Here is a 15,484-nt window from a genome sequence, read left to right on the forward strand (position 1 = left end):
GTAAAATTGAAATGAGGTATTGAAATGAGGAGACTTTTCAGGATAGTGGAGGGTTTGGGTTACAAGAGCCATTAAAATGTTCACTCCAGTTATACATTAATTTGTTGGTTAAATGAGAAAACAAAGACAGTTTACCCAATAAAACAAGTTTTCTTGCAATGCTTGTGGTTAAATGAGAAAACAAAAACAATTTACCCAATAAAACAAGTTTTCTTGCAACGCTTGATCTAACTCAGTTTTGGACTACAGTTATTGAACACTGTAATCTAGGACACCGGCAGTGAAAAGTGTCTGAAAAAAAAATTGCAGTTAGGAGCGAAATATCATTGGTTCTGGTTCCTTTGGGACCCACAGTTCTAAAGAAAGAAATGTCTGTCGTGTGGGAATCCTAACCCTAACCCTACCTGGGGTTTCAACTGAGCAGTTTCGTGATCAGTATCTAAAGGCCTCCGGGCACTGGACATTGACATACTGTATATTCCCAACCAAAAAACACGAGTGTAAACCATTCAAAACCGTTGAAAAAAGCACTTCTAAAATGATCGACTCTTCTTTGGGCAATTTTTCAACTATCCGAAAAATTCTGTAAAATGGTATTGAAATGTGCTGGCATTTCAGGCCAGTGGAAGATTTGGGTTACAAGAAGCATAAAATATTCACTAAAGTGTTACATCAAGCTGCGCGTTAAATGACAAAACTAAGAAAGTTTACCCAGACAAACAGATTTTCTTGCAACTGACTCACTACCGAACGACAGTTACTGAACTCTGCAACATTCTACACGGGTGGTCAAAATTCTCTGAAAAAAAAAGTTGCAGAAAGGAGCAAATTATCACTCGTCCTAAAGTTCCTTTGGGACGCGCAATCCAACAGCGAACATGAGAAATGTCTGAGAAGTGTGTGAATGCTAACCCTAGCCCTAACCGGGGCTTCAACTGAGCAGTTTAGCGATCAGTATCTGAAGGCCTCCGGGCATCAGACTTTTACCCTACTGTACCTGGGATGTCCACTGAGCATTTCTGCGAACTCTATCTGAAGTTCTCTGGGCATATGATTTTGACATGTTCCCCAAACCAAAAGGACTGAGTTGGAAACAATCAAGGTCACGGATAGAAGCACTTTTTGGAATACAACTGCCGCACGGTGCACAGCGAAATCCAGGCCCGCTGGAGTTTTGGAAAAAAAAATTTCAGCTAGGATCACGAAACCACTTTTCTTCAACTTTACGTGGGCCAAAACTCCAACCCTAAAAATAAAAATTCTGTAAGCAGTGTGTAAATGCTGATCCTTACCCTACCTGGGGTGTCCACTGAGCATTGGCGAGAACTCTATCTGAAGTTCTCTGGGCATAGGATTTTGACATGTTCCCCAAAACAAAAGGAATAGTGGGAAAAAATCAAGACCACAGATAGAAGCACTTGCATTTGAATGAGTTTCAATCATGCTTGGGTACTAGTGTTATCCAACTGACTCAGTTTTAGAATACAACTGCCGCGCGGTGCACAGCGAAATGCAGGCCAGCTGGAGTTTTGGAAAAAAAAATTTCAGCTAGGATCACGAAACCACTTTTCTTCAACTTTACGTGGGCCAAAAATCCAACCCTGAAAATAAAAGTTCTGTATGTAGTTTGTAAATGCTGATCCTGACCCTACCTAGGGTGTCCACTGTGCATTTCCGCGAACTCTAGTTGAAGTTCTCTGGGCATGGGATTTTGACATGTTACCCAAACCAAAAGGAATGAGTGGGAAACAATCAAGACAACGGATACACACACTTGCATTTGAATGAGTTTCAATCATGCTTTTGTACTCATGTGATCCGACTGACTCATTTTTGGAATAGAACTGCTGCGCAGTGCACCGCGAAATCCAGGCACCCAGGAGTTTCTGAAAAAACATTTTCAGCTAGGATCACGAAACCACTTTTCTTCAACTTTACTTGGGGTAAAAATCCAACCCTGAAAATAAAAGTTCTGTATGCAGTTTGTAAATGCTGATCCTGACCCTACCTGGGGTGTCCAATGAGCATTTCCGCGAACTCTATCTGAAGTTCTATGGGCATAGGATTTTGACATGTTCCCCAAATCAAAAGGAATGAGTGGGAAAAAATCACAACCACGGACACAGGCACTTGCATTTGAATTAGTTTCAAACATGCTTTTGTACTCGTGTGATCCTCCTGACTCAGTTTTGGAATACAACTGCCACGCGGTGCTTCACAACATCCAGGCCTGCCGGAGTTTTGGAAAAAAAATTTTCAGCTTTGATCACGAAACCACTTTTCTTCAACTTAACTTGGGCTAAAAATCCATCCCTGAAAATAAAAATTCTCTACGTAGTGTGTAAATGCTGATCCTTACCCTACTTTGGGTGTCCACTGAGCATTTCCGCGAACTCTGTCTGAAGTTCTATGGGCATAGTATTTTGACATGTTCCCCAAACCAAAAGGAATGAGTGGGAAACAATCAAGACCACAGATAGAAGCACTTGCATATGAATGAGTTTCAAGCATGCTTGGGTACTCGTGTGATCTGAGTGACTCAGTTTTGGAATACAAATGTCGTGGGGTGCACCACGACATCCAGGCACACCGGAGTTTCTGAAAAAAAATGTACTGCTAATTTCACGAAACCACTTTTATTCTACTTGAATTGGACTAAAAATCCATCCCTGAAAATAAAAATTCTCTACGTAGTGTGTAAATGCTGATCCTTACCCTACCTGGGGTGTCCACTGAGCATTTCCGCAAACTCTAGTTGAAATTCTCTGGGCATGGGATTTTGACATGTTACCCAAACCAAAAGGAATGGGTGGGAAACAATCAAGACAACGGATAGACGCACTTGCATTTGAATGAGTTTCAAGCATGCTTGGGTACTAGTATTATCTGAGTGACTCAGTTTTGGAATACAGCTGTCGCGTGGTGCACCGCGATATCCAGGCACCCCGGAGATTCTGAAAAAAAATTTTCAGCGATTTTCACGAAACCACTTTTCTTCAACTTGAATTGGGCTAAAAATCCATCCCTGAAAATAAAAATTCTCTGAGTGTTGTGTAAATGCTGATCCTTACCCTACCTGGGGTGTCCACTAAGCATTTCCGCGAACTCTAGTTGAAGTTCTCTGGGCATGGGATTTTGATATGTTACCCAAACCAAAAGGAATGAGTGGGAAACAATCAAGACAACGGATAGAAGCACTTGCATTTGAACGAGTTTCAAGCATGCTTGGGTACTCGTGTGATCTGAGTGACTCAGTTTTGGAATACAACTGTCGCGTGGTGCACCGCAACATCCAGGCACCGCGGAGTTTCTGAAAAAAAATTTTCAGCGATTTTCACAAAACCACTTTTCTTCAACTTAAATTGGGCTAAAAATCCATCCCTGAAAAAAAAAATTCTCTGTGTGGTGTGTAAATGCTGATCCTTACCCTACCTGGGGTGTCCACTGAGCATTTCCGCGAACTCTAGTTGAAGTTCTCTGGGCATAGGATTTTGACATGTTACCCAAACCAAAAGGAATGAGTGGGAAACAATCAAGACAACGGATAGAAGCACTTGCATTTGAATGAGTTTCAAGCATGCTTGGGTACTCGTATGATCTGCGTGACTCAGTTTTGGAATACAACTGACGTGTGGTGCACTGTGACATCCAGGCATCCCGGAGTTTCTGAAAAATAATTTTCAGCGATTTTCACGAAACCACTTTTCTTCAACTTGAATTGGGCTAAAAATCCATCCCTGAAAATAAAAATTCTCTGAGTGGTGTGTAAATACTGATCCTTACCCTACCTGGGGTGTCCACTGAGCATTTCCGTGAACTCTAGTTGAAGTTCTCTGGGCATGGGATTCTGACATGTTACCCAAACCAAAAGGAATGAGTGGGAAACAATCAAGACAACGGATAGACGCACTTGCATTTGAATGAGTTTCAAGCATGCTTGGGTACTTGTGTGATCTGAGTGACTCAGTGTTGGAATACAACTGTTGTGTGGTGCACCGCGACATCCAGGCACCCCGGAGTTTCTGAAAAAAAAATTTCTGCGATTTTCATGAAACCACTTTTCTTCAACTTGAATTGGGCTAAAAATCCATCCCTGAAAATAAAAATTCTCTGAGTGGTGTGCAAATGCTGATCCTTACCCTACCTGGGGTGTCCACTGAGCACTTCTGCGAACTCTAGTTGAAGTTCTCTGGGCATGGGATTTTGACATGTTACCCAAACCAAAAGGAATGAGTGGGAAACAATCAAGACAACGGATAGAAGCACTTGCATTTGAATGAGTTTCAAGCATGCTTGGGTACACGTGTGATCTGAGTGACTCAGTTCTGGAATACAACTGTCGCGTGGTGCACCGCGATATCCAGGCACCTCGGAGTTTCTGAAAAAAAATTTTCAGCGATTTTCACGAAACCACTTTTCTTCAACTTGAATTGGGCTAAAAATCCATCCCTGAAATTAAAATTTCTCTGAGTGGTGTGTAAATGCGGATCCTTACCCTACCTGGGGTGTCCACTGAGGATTTCCGCGAACTCTAGTTGAAGTTCTCTGGGCATGAGATTTTGACATGTTACCCAAACCAAAAGGAATGAGTGGGAAACAATCAAGACAACGGATAGACGCACTTGCATTTGAATGCGTTTCAAGCATGCTTGGGTACTTGTGTGATCTGAGTGACTCAGTTTTGGAATACAACTGTCGCGTGGTGCACCGCGACATCCAGGCACCCCGGAGTTCCGGAAAAAAAATTTTCAGCGATTTTCACGAAACCACTTCTCTTCAACTTGAATTGGGCTAAAAATCCATCCCTGAAAAAAAAAATTCTCTGAGTGGTGTGTAAATGCTGATCCTTACCCTACCTGGGGTGTCCACTGAGCATTTCCGCGAACTCAAGTTGAAGTTCTCTGGGTATGGGATTTTGACATGTTACCTAAACCAAAAGGAATGAGTGGGAAACAATCAAGACAAAAGATAGAAGCACTTGCATTTGAATGAGTTTCAAACATGCTTGGGTACTCATGTGATCTGAGTGACTCAGATCTGGAATACAGCTGTCGCGTGGTGCACCGCGATATCCAGGCACCCCGGCGTTTCTGAAAAAAAATGTTCACCGATTTTCACGAAACCACTTTTCTTCAACTTGAATTGGGCTAAAAATCCATCCCTGAAAATAAAAATTCTCTGAGTGGTGTGTAAATGCTGAACCTTACCCTACCTGGGGTGTCCACTGAGCATTTCCACGAACTCTAGTTGAAGTTCTCTGTCCATGGGATTTTGACATGTGACCCAAACCAAAATGAATGAGTGGGAAACAATCAAGACAACGGATAGAAGCACTTGCATTTGAATGAGTTTCAAGCATGCTTGGGTACTTGTGTGATCTGAGTGACTCAGTTTTGGAATACAACTGTCGTGTGGTGCACCGCGACATCCAGGCACCCCGGAGTTTCTGAAAAAAAATTTTCAGCGATTTTCACGAAACCACTTTTCTTCAACTTGAATTGGGCTAAAAATCCATCCCTGAAAATAAAAATTCTCTGAGTGGTGTGTAAATGCTGATCCTTACCCTACGTGGTGTGTCCACTGAGCATTTCCGCGAACTCTAGTTGAAGTTGTCTGGGCATGGGATTTTGACATGTCACCAAAACCAAAAGGAATGAGTGGGAAACAATCAAGACAACGGATAGAAGCACTTGCATTTGAATGAGTTTCGAGCATGCTTGGGTACTCGTGTGATCTGAGTGACTCAGTTTTGGAATACAACTGTCGTGTGGTGCACCGCGATATCCAGGCACCCCGGAGTTTCTGAAAAAAAATTTTCAGCGATTTTCACGAAACCACTTTTCTTCAACTTGAATTAAGCTAAAAATCCATCCCTGAAAATAAACATTCTCTGAGTGGTGTGTAAATGCTGATCCTTACCCTACCTGGGGTGTCCACTGAGCATTTCCGCGAACTCTAGTTGAAGTTCTCTGGGCATGGGATTTTGACATGTTACCCAAACCAAAAGGAATGAGTGGGAAACAATCAAGACAACGGATAGAAGCACTTGCATTTGAATGAGTTTCAAGCATGCTTGGGTACTCGTGTGATCTGAATGACTCAGTTTTGGAATACAACTGTCGCGAGGTGCACCGCGACATCCAGGCACCCCGGAGTTTCTGAAAAAAAATTTTCAGCGATTTTCACGAAACCACTTTTCTTCAACTTGAATTGGGCTAAAAATCCATCCCTGAAAAAAAAAATTCTTTGAGTGGTGTGTAAATGCTGATCCTTACCCTACCTGGTGTGTCCACTGAGCATTTCCGCGAACTCTAGTTGAAGTTCTCTGGGCATGGGATTTTGACATGTTACCCAAACCAAAAGGAATGAGTGGGAAACAATCAAGACAACGGATAGAAGCACTTGCATTTGAATGAGTTTCAAGCATGCTTGGGTACTCGTATGATCGGCGTGACTCAGTTTTGGAATACAACTGACGTGTGGTGCACTGTGACATCCAGGCACCCCGGAGTTTCTGAAAAATAATTTTCAGCGATTTTCACGAAACCACTTTTCTTCAACTTGAATTGGGCTAAAAATCCATCCGTGAAAATAAAAATTCTCTGAGTGGTGTGTAAATACTGATCCTTACCCTACCTGGGGTGTCCACTGAGCATTTCCGTGAACTCTAGTTGAAGTTCTCTGGGCATGGGATTTTGACATGTTACCCAAACCAAAAGGAATGAGTGGGAAACAATCAAGACAACGGATAGAAGCACTTGCATTTGAATGAGTTTCAAGCATGCTTGGGTACTCGTGTGATCTGAGTGACTCAGTTCTGGAATACAACTGTCGCGTGGTGCACCGCGATATCCAGGCACCTCGGAGTTTCTGAAAAAAAATTTTCAGCGATTTTCACGAAACCACTTTTCTTCAACTTGAATTAGGCTAAAAATCCATCCCTGAAATTAAAATTTCTCTGAGTGGTGTGTAAATGCGGATCCTTACCCTACCTGGGGTGTCCACTGAGGATTTCCACGAACTCTAGTTGAAGTTCTCTGGGCATGAGATTTTGACATGTTACCCAAACCAAAAAGAATGAGTGGGAAACAATCAAGACAACGGATAGACGCACTTGCATTTGAATGAGTTTCAAGCATGCTTGGGTGCTTGTGTGATCTGAGTGACTCAGTTTTGGAATACAACTGTCGCGTGGTGCACCGCGACATCCAGGCACCCCGGAGTTCCGGAAAAAAAATTTTCAGCGATTTTCACGAAACCACTTCTCTTCAACTTGAATTGGGCTAAAAATCCATCCCTGAAAAAAAAAATTCTCTGAGTGGTGTGTAAATGCTGATCCTTACCCTACCTGGGGTGTCCACTGAGCATTTCCGCGAACTCAAGTTGAAGTTCTCTGGGTATGGGATTTTGACATGTTACCCAAACCAAAAGGAATGAGTGGGAAACAATCAAGACAAAAGATAGAAGCACTTGCATTTGAATGAGTTTCAAACATGCTTGGGTACTCATGTGATCTGAGTGACTCAGATCTGGAATACAGCTGTCGCGTGGTGCACTGCGATATCCAGGCACCCAGGCGTTTCTGAAAAAAAATGTTCACCGATTTTCACGAAACCACTTTTCCTCAACTTGAATTGGGCTAAAAATCCATCCCTGAAAATAAAAATTCTCTGAGTGGTGTGTAAATGCTGATCCTTACCCTACGTGGTGTGTCCACTGAGCATTTCCGCGAACTCTAGTTGAAGTTGTCTGGGCATGGGATTTTGACATGTCACCAAAACCAAAAGGAATGAGTGGGAAACAATCAAGACAACGGATAGAAGCACTTGCATTTGAATGAGTTTCGAGCATGCTTGCGTACTCGTGTGATCTGAGTGACTCAGTTTTGGAATACAACTGTCGTGTGGTGCACCGCGATATCCAGGCACCCCGGAGTTTCTGAAAAAAAATTTTCAGCGATTTTCACAAAACCACTTTTCTTCAACTTGAATTGGGCTAAAAATCCATCCCTGAAAATAAAAATTCTCTGAGTGGTGTGTAAATGCTGATCCTTACCCTACCTGGGGTGTCCACTGAGCATTTCCGCGAACTCTAGTTGAAGTTCTCTGGGCATGGGATTTTGACATGTTACCCAAACCAAAAGGAATGAGTGGGAAACAATCAAGACAACGGATAGAAGCACTTGCATTTGAATGAGTTTCAAGCATGCTTGGGTACTCGTGTGATCTGCGTGACTCAGTTTTGGAATACAACTGTCGTGTGGTGCACCGCGACATCCAGGCACCCCGGAGTTTCTGAAAAAAAATTTTCTGCGATTTTCACGAAACCACTTTTCTTCAACTTGAATTGGGCTAAAAATCCATCCCTGAAAAAAAAAATTCTCTGAGTGGTGTGTAAATGCTGATCCTTACCCTACCTGGTGTGTCCACTGAGCATTTCCGCGAACTCTAGTTGAAGTTCTCTGGGCATGGGATTTTGACATGTTACCAAAACCAAAAGGAATGAGTGGGAAACAGTCAAGATAAGTGATAGAAGCACTTGCATTTGAATGAGTTTCAAGCATGCTTGGGTACTCGTGTGATCTGCGTGACTCAGTTTTGGAATACAACTGTCGTGTGTTGCACCGCGACATCCAGGTACCCTGGAGTTTCTGAAAAAAAAATTTCAGCGATTTTCACGAAACCACTTTTCTTCAACTTGAAATGGGCTAAAAATCCATCCCTGAAAATAAAAATTCTCTGAGTGGTGTGTAAATACTGATCCTTACCATACCTGGGGTGTTCACTGAGCATTTCCGCGAAATCTAGTTGAAGTTCTCTGGGCATGGGATTTTGACATGTTACCAAAACCAAAAGGAATGAGTGGGAAACAGTCAAGATAACGGATAGAAGCACTTGCATTTGAATGAGTTTCAAGCATGCTTGGGTACTCGTGTGATCTGAGTGACTCAGTTTTGGAATACAACTGTCGTGTGGTGCACCGCAACATCCAGGCACCCCGGAGTTTCTGAAAAAAAATTTTAAGCGATTTTCACGAAACCACTTTTCTTCAACTTGAAATGGGCTAAAAATCCATCCCTGAAAAAAAAAATTCTCTAAGTTATGTGTAAATGCTGATCCTTACCCTACGTGGTGTGTCCACTGAGCATTTCCGCGAACTCTAGTTGAAGTTTTCCGGGCATGGGATTTTGACATGTTACCAAAACCAAAAGGAATGAGTGGGAAACAATCAAGACAACGGATTGAAGGACTTGCATTTGAATGAGTTTCAAGCATGCTTGGGTACTCGTGTGATCTGAGTGACTCAGTTTTGGAATACAGCTGTCGCGTGGTGAACCGTGATATCCAGGCACCCCGGAGTTTCTGAAAAAAAATTTTCAGCGATTTTCACGAAACAACTTTTCTTCAACTTGAATTGGGCTAAAAATCCATCCCTGAAAATAAAAATTCTCTGAGTGGTGTGTAAATGCTGATCCTTACCCTACGTGGTGTGTCCACTGAGCATTTCCGCGAACTCTAGTTGAAGTTCTCCGGGCATGGGATTTTGACACGTTACTAAAACCAAAAGGAATGAGTGGGAAACAATCAAGACAACGGATAGAAGCACTTGCATTTGAATGAGTTTCAAGCATGCTTGGGTACTCGTGTGATCTGAGTGACTCAGTTTTGGAATACAACTGTCGCGTGGTGCACCGCGATATCCAGGCACCCCGGAGTTTCTGAAAAAAAAATTTCTGCGATTTTCACGAAACCACTTTTCTTCAACTTGAATTGGGCTAAAAATCCATCCCTGAAAATAAAAATTCTCTGAGTGGTGTGTAAATGCGGATCCTTACCCTACCTGGGGTGTCCACTGAGCATTTCCGCGAACTCTAGTTGAAGTTCTCTGGGCATGAGATTTTGACATGTTACCCAAACCAAAAGGAATGAGTGGGAAACAACCAAGACAACGGATAGAAGCACTTGCATTTGAATGAGTTTCAAGCATGCTTGGGTACTTGTGTGATCTGAGTGACTCAGTTTTGGAATACAACTGTCGCGTGGTGCACCGCGACATCCAGGCACCTCGGAGTTCCGGAAAAAAAATTTTCTGCGATTTTCACGAAACCACTTCTCTTCAACTTGAATTGGGCTAAAAATCCATCACTGAAAAAAAAAATTCTCTGAGTGGTGTGTAAATGCTGATCCTTACCCTACCTGGGGTGTCCACTGAGCATTTCCGCGAACTCAAGTTGAAGTTCTCTGGGTATGGGATTTTGACATGTTACCCAAACCAAAAGGAATGAGTGGGAAACAATCAAGACAAAAGATAGAAGCACTTGCATTTGAATGAGTTTCAAACATGCTTGGGTACTCATGTGATCTGAGTGACTCAGTTCTGGAATACAGCTGTCGCGTGGTGCACCGCGATATCCAGGCACCCCGGAGTTTCTGAAAAAAAATGTTCACCGATTTTCACGAAACCACTTTTCTTCAACTTGAATTGGGCTAAAAATCCATCCCTGAAAATAAAAATTCTCTGAGTGGTGTGTAAATGCTGATCCTTACCCTACCTGGGGTGTCCACTGAGCATTTCCACGAACTCTAGTTGAAGTTCTCTGTCCATGGGATTTTGACATGTGACCCAAACCAAAAGGAATGAGTGGGAAACAATCAAGACAACGGATAGAAGCACTTGCATTTGATTGCGTTTCAAGCATGCTTGGGTACTTGTGTGATCTGAGTGACTCAGTTTTTGAATACAACTGTCGTGTGGTGCACTGCGACATCCAGGCACCCCGGAGTTTCTGAAAAAAAATTTTCAGCGATTTTCACGAAACCACTTTTCTTCATCTTGAATTGGGCTAAAAATCCATCCCTGAAAATAAAAATTCTCTGAGTGGTGTTTAAATGCTGATCCTTACCCTACGTGGTGTGTCCACTGAGCATTTCCGCGAACTCTAGTTGAAGTTGTCTGGGCATGGGATTTTGACATGTCACCAAATCCAAAAGGAATGAGTGGGAAACAATCAAGACAACGGATAGAAGCACTTGCATTTGAATGAGTTTCAAGCATGCTTGGGTACTCGTGTGATCTGAGTGACTCAGTTTTGGAATACAACTGTCGTGTGGTGCACCGCGATATCCAGGCACCCCGGAGTTTCTGAAAAAAAATTTTCAGCGATTTTCACGAAACCACTTTTCTTCAACTTGAATTGGGCTAAAAATCCATCCCTGAAAATAAAAATTCTCTGAGTGGTGTGTAAATGCTGATCCTTACCCTACCTGGGGTGTCCACTGAGCATTTCCGCGAACTCTAGTTGAAGTTCTCTGGGCATGGGATTTTGACATGTTACCAAAACCAAAAGGAATGAGTGGGAAACAATCAAGACAACGGATAGAAGCACTTGCATTTGAATGAGTTTCAATCATGCTTGGGTACTCGTGTGATCTGCGTGACTCAGTTTTGGAATACAACTGACGCGTGGTGCACCGCGATATCCAGGCACCCCGGAGTTTCTGAAAAAAAATTTTCAGCGATTTTCACGAAACCACTTTTCTTCAACTTGAATTGGGCTAAAAATCCATCACTGAAATTAAAATTTCTCTGAGTGGTGTGTAAATGCGGATCCTTACCCTACCTGGGGTGTCCAATGAGCATTTCCGCGAACTCTAGTTGATGTTCTCTGGGCATGGGATTTTGACATGTTACCCAAACCAAAAGGAATGAGTGGGAAACAGTCAAGATAACAGATAGAAGCACTTGCATTTGAATGAGTTTCAAGCATGCTTGGGTACTCGTGTGATCTGCGTGACTCAGTTTTGGAATACAACTGTCGCGTGGTGCACCGCGATATCCAGGCACCCCGGAGTTTCTGAAAAAAAATTTTCAGCGATTTTCACGAAACCACTTTTCTTCAACTTGAATTGGGCTAAAAATCCATCCCTGAAATTAAAATTTCTCTGAGTGGTGTGTAAATGCGGATCCTTACCCTACCTGGGGTGTCCACTGAGCATTTCCGCGAAATCTAGTTGAAGTTCTCTGGGCATGGGATTTTGACATGTTACCCAAACCAAAAGGAATGAGTGGGAAACAGTCAAGATAACAGATAGAAGCACTTGCATTTGAATGAGTTTCAAGCATGCTTGGATACTCGTGTGATCTGCGTGAATCAGTTTTGGAATACAACTGTCGTGTGGTGCACCGCGACATCCAGGCACCCCGGAGTTTCTGAAAAAAAATTTTCTGCGATTTTCACGAAACCACTTTTCTTCAACTTGAATTGGGCTAAAAATCCATCCCTGAAAATAAAAATTCTCTGAGTGGTGTGTAAATGCTGATCCTTACCCTACCTGGTGTGTCCACTGAGCATTTCCGCGAACTCTAGTTGAAGTTCTCTGGGCATGGGATTTTGACATGTTACCAAAACCAAAAGGAATGAGTGGGAAACAGTCAAGATAACTGATAGAAGCACTTGCATTTGAATGAGTTTCAAGCATGCTTGGGTACTCGTGTGATCTGCGTGACTCAGTTTTGGAATACAACTGTCGTGTGGTGCACCGCGACATCCAGGTACCCTGGAGTTTCTGAAAAAAAAATTTCAGCGATTTTCACGAAACCACTTTTCTTCAACTTGAAATGGGCTAAAAATCCATCCCTGAAAATAAAAATTCTCTGAGTGGTGTGTAAATACTGATCCTTACCATACCTGGGGTGTTCACTGAGCATTTCCGCGAAATCTAGTTGAAGTTCTCTGGGCATGGGATTTTGACATGTTACCAAAACCAAAAGGAATGAGTGGGAAACAGTGAAGATAACGGATAGAAGCACTTGCATTTGAATGAGTTTCAAGCATGCTTGGGTACTCGTGTGATCTGAGTGACTCAGTTTTGGAATACAACTGTCGTGTGGTGCACCGCGACATCCAGGCACCCCGGAGTTTCTGAAAAAAAATTTTCAGCGATTTTCACGAAACCACTTTTCTTCAACTTGAAATGGGCTAAAAATCCATCCCTGAAAAAAAAAATTCTCTAAGTTATGTGTAAATGCTGATCCTTACCCTACGTGGTGTGTCCACTGAGCATTTCCGCGAACTCTAGTTGAAGTTCTCCGGGCATGGGATTTTGACATGTTACCAAAACCAAAAGGAATGAGTGGGAAACAATCAAGACAACGGATAGAAGAACTTGCATTTGAATGAGTTTCAAGCATGCTTGGGTACTCGTGTGATCTGAGTGACTCAGTTTTGGAATACAGCTGTCGCGTGGTGCACCGCGATATCCAGGCACCCCGGAGTTTCTGAAAAAAAATTTTCAGCGATTTTCACGAAACCACTTTTCTTCAACTTGAATTGGGCTAAAAATCCATCCCTGAAAATAAAAATTCTCTGAGTGGTGTGTAAATGCTGATCCTTACCCTACGTGGTGTGTCCACTGAGCATTTCCGCGAACTCTAGTTGAAGTTGTCTGGGCATGGGATTTTGACACGTTACCAAAACCAAAAGGAATGAGTGGGAAACAATCAAGACAACGGATAGAAGCACTTGCATTTGAATGAGTTTCAAGCATGCTTGGGTACTCGTGTGATCTGAGTGACTCAGTTTTGGAATACAACTGTCGCATGGTGCACCGCGATATCCAGGCACCCCGGAGTTTCTGAAAAAAAAATTTCTGCGATTTTCACGAAACCACTTTTCTTCAACTTGAATTGGGCTAAAAATCCATCCCTGAAAATAAAAATTCTCTGAGTGGTGTGTAAATGCGGATCCTTACCCTACCTGGGGTGTCCACTGAGCATTTCCGCGAACTCTAGTTGAAGTTCTCTGGGCATGAGATTTTGACATGTTACCCAAACCAAAAGGAATGAGTGGGAAACAATCAAGACAACGGATAGAAGCACTTGCATTTGAATGAGTTTCAAGCATGCTTGGGTACTTGTGAGATCTGAGTGACTCAGTTTTGGAATACAACTGTCGCGTGGTGCACCGCGACATCCAGGCACCTCGGAGTTCCGGAAAAAAAATTTTCTGCGATTTTCACGAAACCACTTCTCTTCAACTTGAATTGGGCTAAAAATCCATCACTGAAAAAAAAAATTCTCTGAGTGGTGTGTAAATGCTGATCCTTACCCTACCTGGGGTGTCCACTGAGCATTTCCGCGAACTCAAGTTGAAGTTCTCTGGGTATAGGATTTTGACATGTTACCCAAACCAAAAGGAATGAGTGGGAAACAATCAAGACAAAAGATAGAAGCACTTGCATTTGAATGAGTTTCAAACATGCTTGGGTACTCATGTGATCTGAGTGACTCAGTTCTGGAATACAGCTGTCGCGTGGTGCACCGCGATATCCAGGCACCCCGGAGTTTCTGAAAAAAAATGTTCACCGATTTTCACGAAACCACTTTTCTTCAACTTGAATTGGGCTAAAAATCCATCCCTGAAAATAAAAATTCTCTGAGTGGTGTGTAAATGCTGATCCTTACCCTACCTGGGGTGTCCACTGAGCATTTCCACGAACTCTAGTTGAAGTTCTCTGTCCATGGGATTTTGACATGTGACCCAAACCAAAAGGAATGAGTGGGAAACAATCAAGACAACGGATAGAAGCACTTGCATTAGATTGCGTTTCAAGCATGCTTGGGTACTTGTGTGATCTGAGTGACTCAGTTTTTGAATACAACTGTCGTGTGGTGCACTGCGACATCCAGGCACCCCGGAGTTTCTGAAAAAAAATTTTCAGCGATTTTCACGAAACCACTTTTCTTCATCTTGAATTGGGCTAAAAATCCATCCCTGAAAATAAAAATTCTCTGAGTGGTGTTTAAATGCTGATCCTTACCCTACGTGGTGTGTCCACTGAGCATTTCCGCGAACTCTAGTTGAAGTTGTCTGGGCATGGGATTTTGACATGTCACCAAAACCAAATGGAATGAGTGGGAAACAATCAAGACAACGGATAGAAGCACTTGCATTTGAATGAGTTTCAAGCATGCTTGGGTACTCGTGTGATCTGAGTGACTCAGTTTTGGAATACAACTGTCGTGTGGTGCACCGCGATATCCAGGCACTCCGGAGTTTCTGAAAAAAAATTTTCAGCGATTTTCACGAAACCACTTTTCTTCAACTTGAATTGGGCTAAAAAACCATCCCTGAAAAAAAAAATTCTCTGAGTGGTGTGTAAATGCTGATCCTTACCCTACCTGGGGTGTCCACTGAGCATTTCCGCGAACTCTAGTTGAAGTTCTCTGGGCATGGGATTTTGACATGTTACCCAAACCAAAAGGAATGAGTGGGAAACAGTCAAGATAACAGATAGAAGCACTTGCATTTGAATGAGTTTCAAGCATGCTTGGGTACTCGTGTGATCTGCGTGACTCAGTTTTGGAATACAACTGTCGTGTGGTGCACCGCGACATCCAGGCACCCCGGAGTTTCTGAAAAAAAATTTTCTGCGATTTTCACGAAACCACTTTTCTTCAACTTGAATTGGGCTAAAAATCCATC

The sequence above is a fragment of the Atractosteus spatula genome, chromosome 8, assembly GCF_055471065.1.
Source record: "Atractosteus spatula isolate fAtrSpa1 chromosome 8, fAtrSpa1.hap1, whole genome shotgun sequence".
In the NCBI taxonomy this organism is placed as follows: Eukaryota; Metazoa; Chordata; class Actinopteri; order Semionotiformes; family Lepisosteidae; genus Atractosteus; species Atractosteus spatula.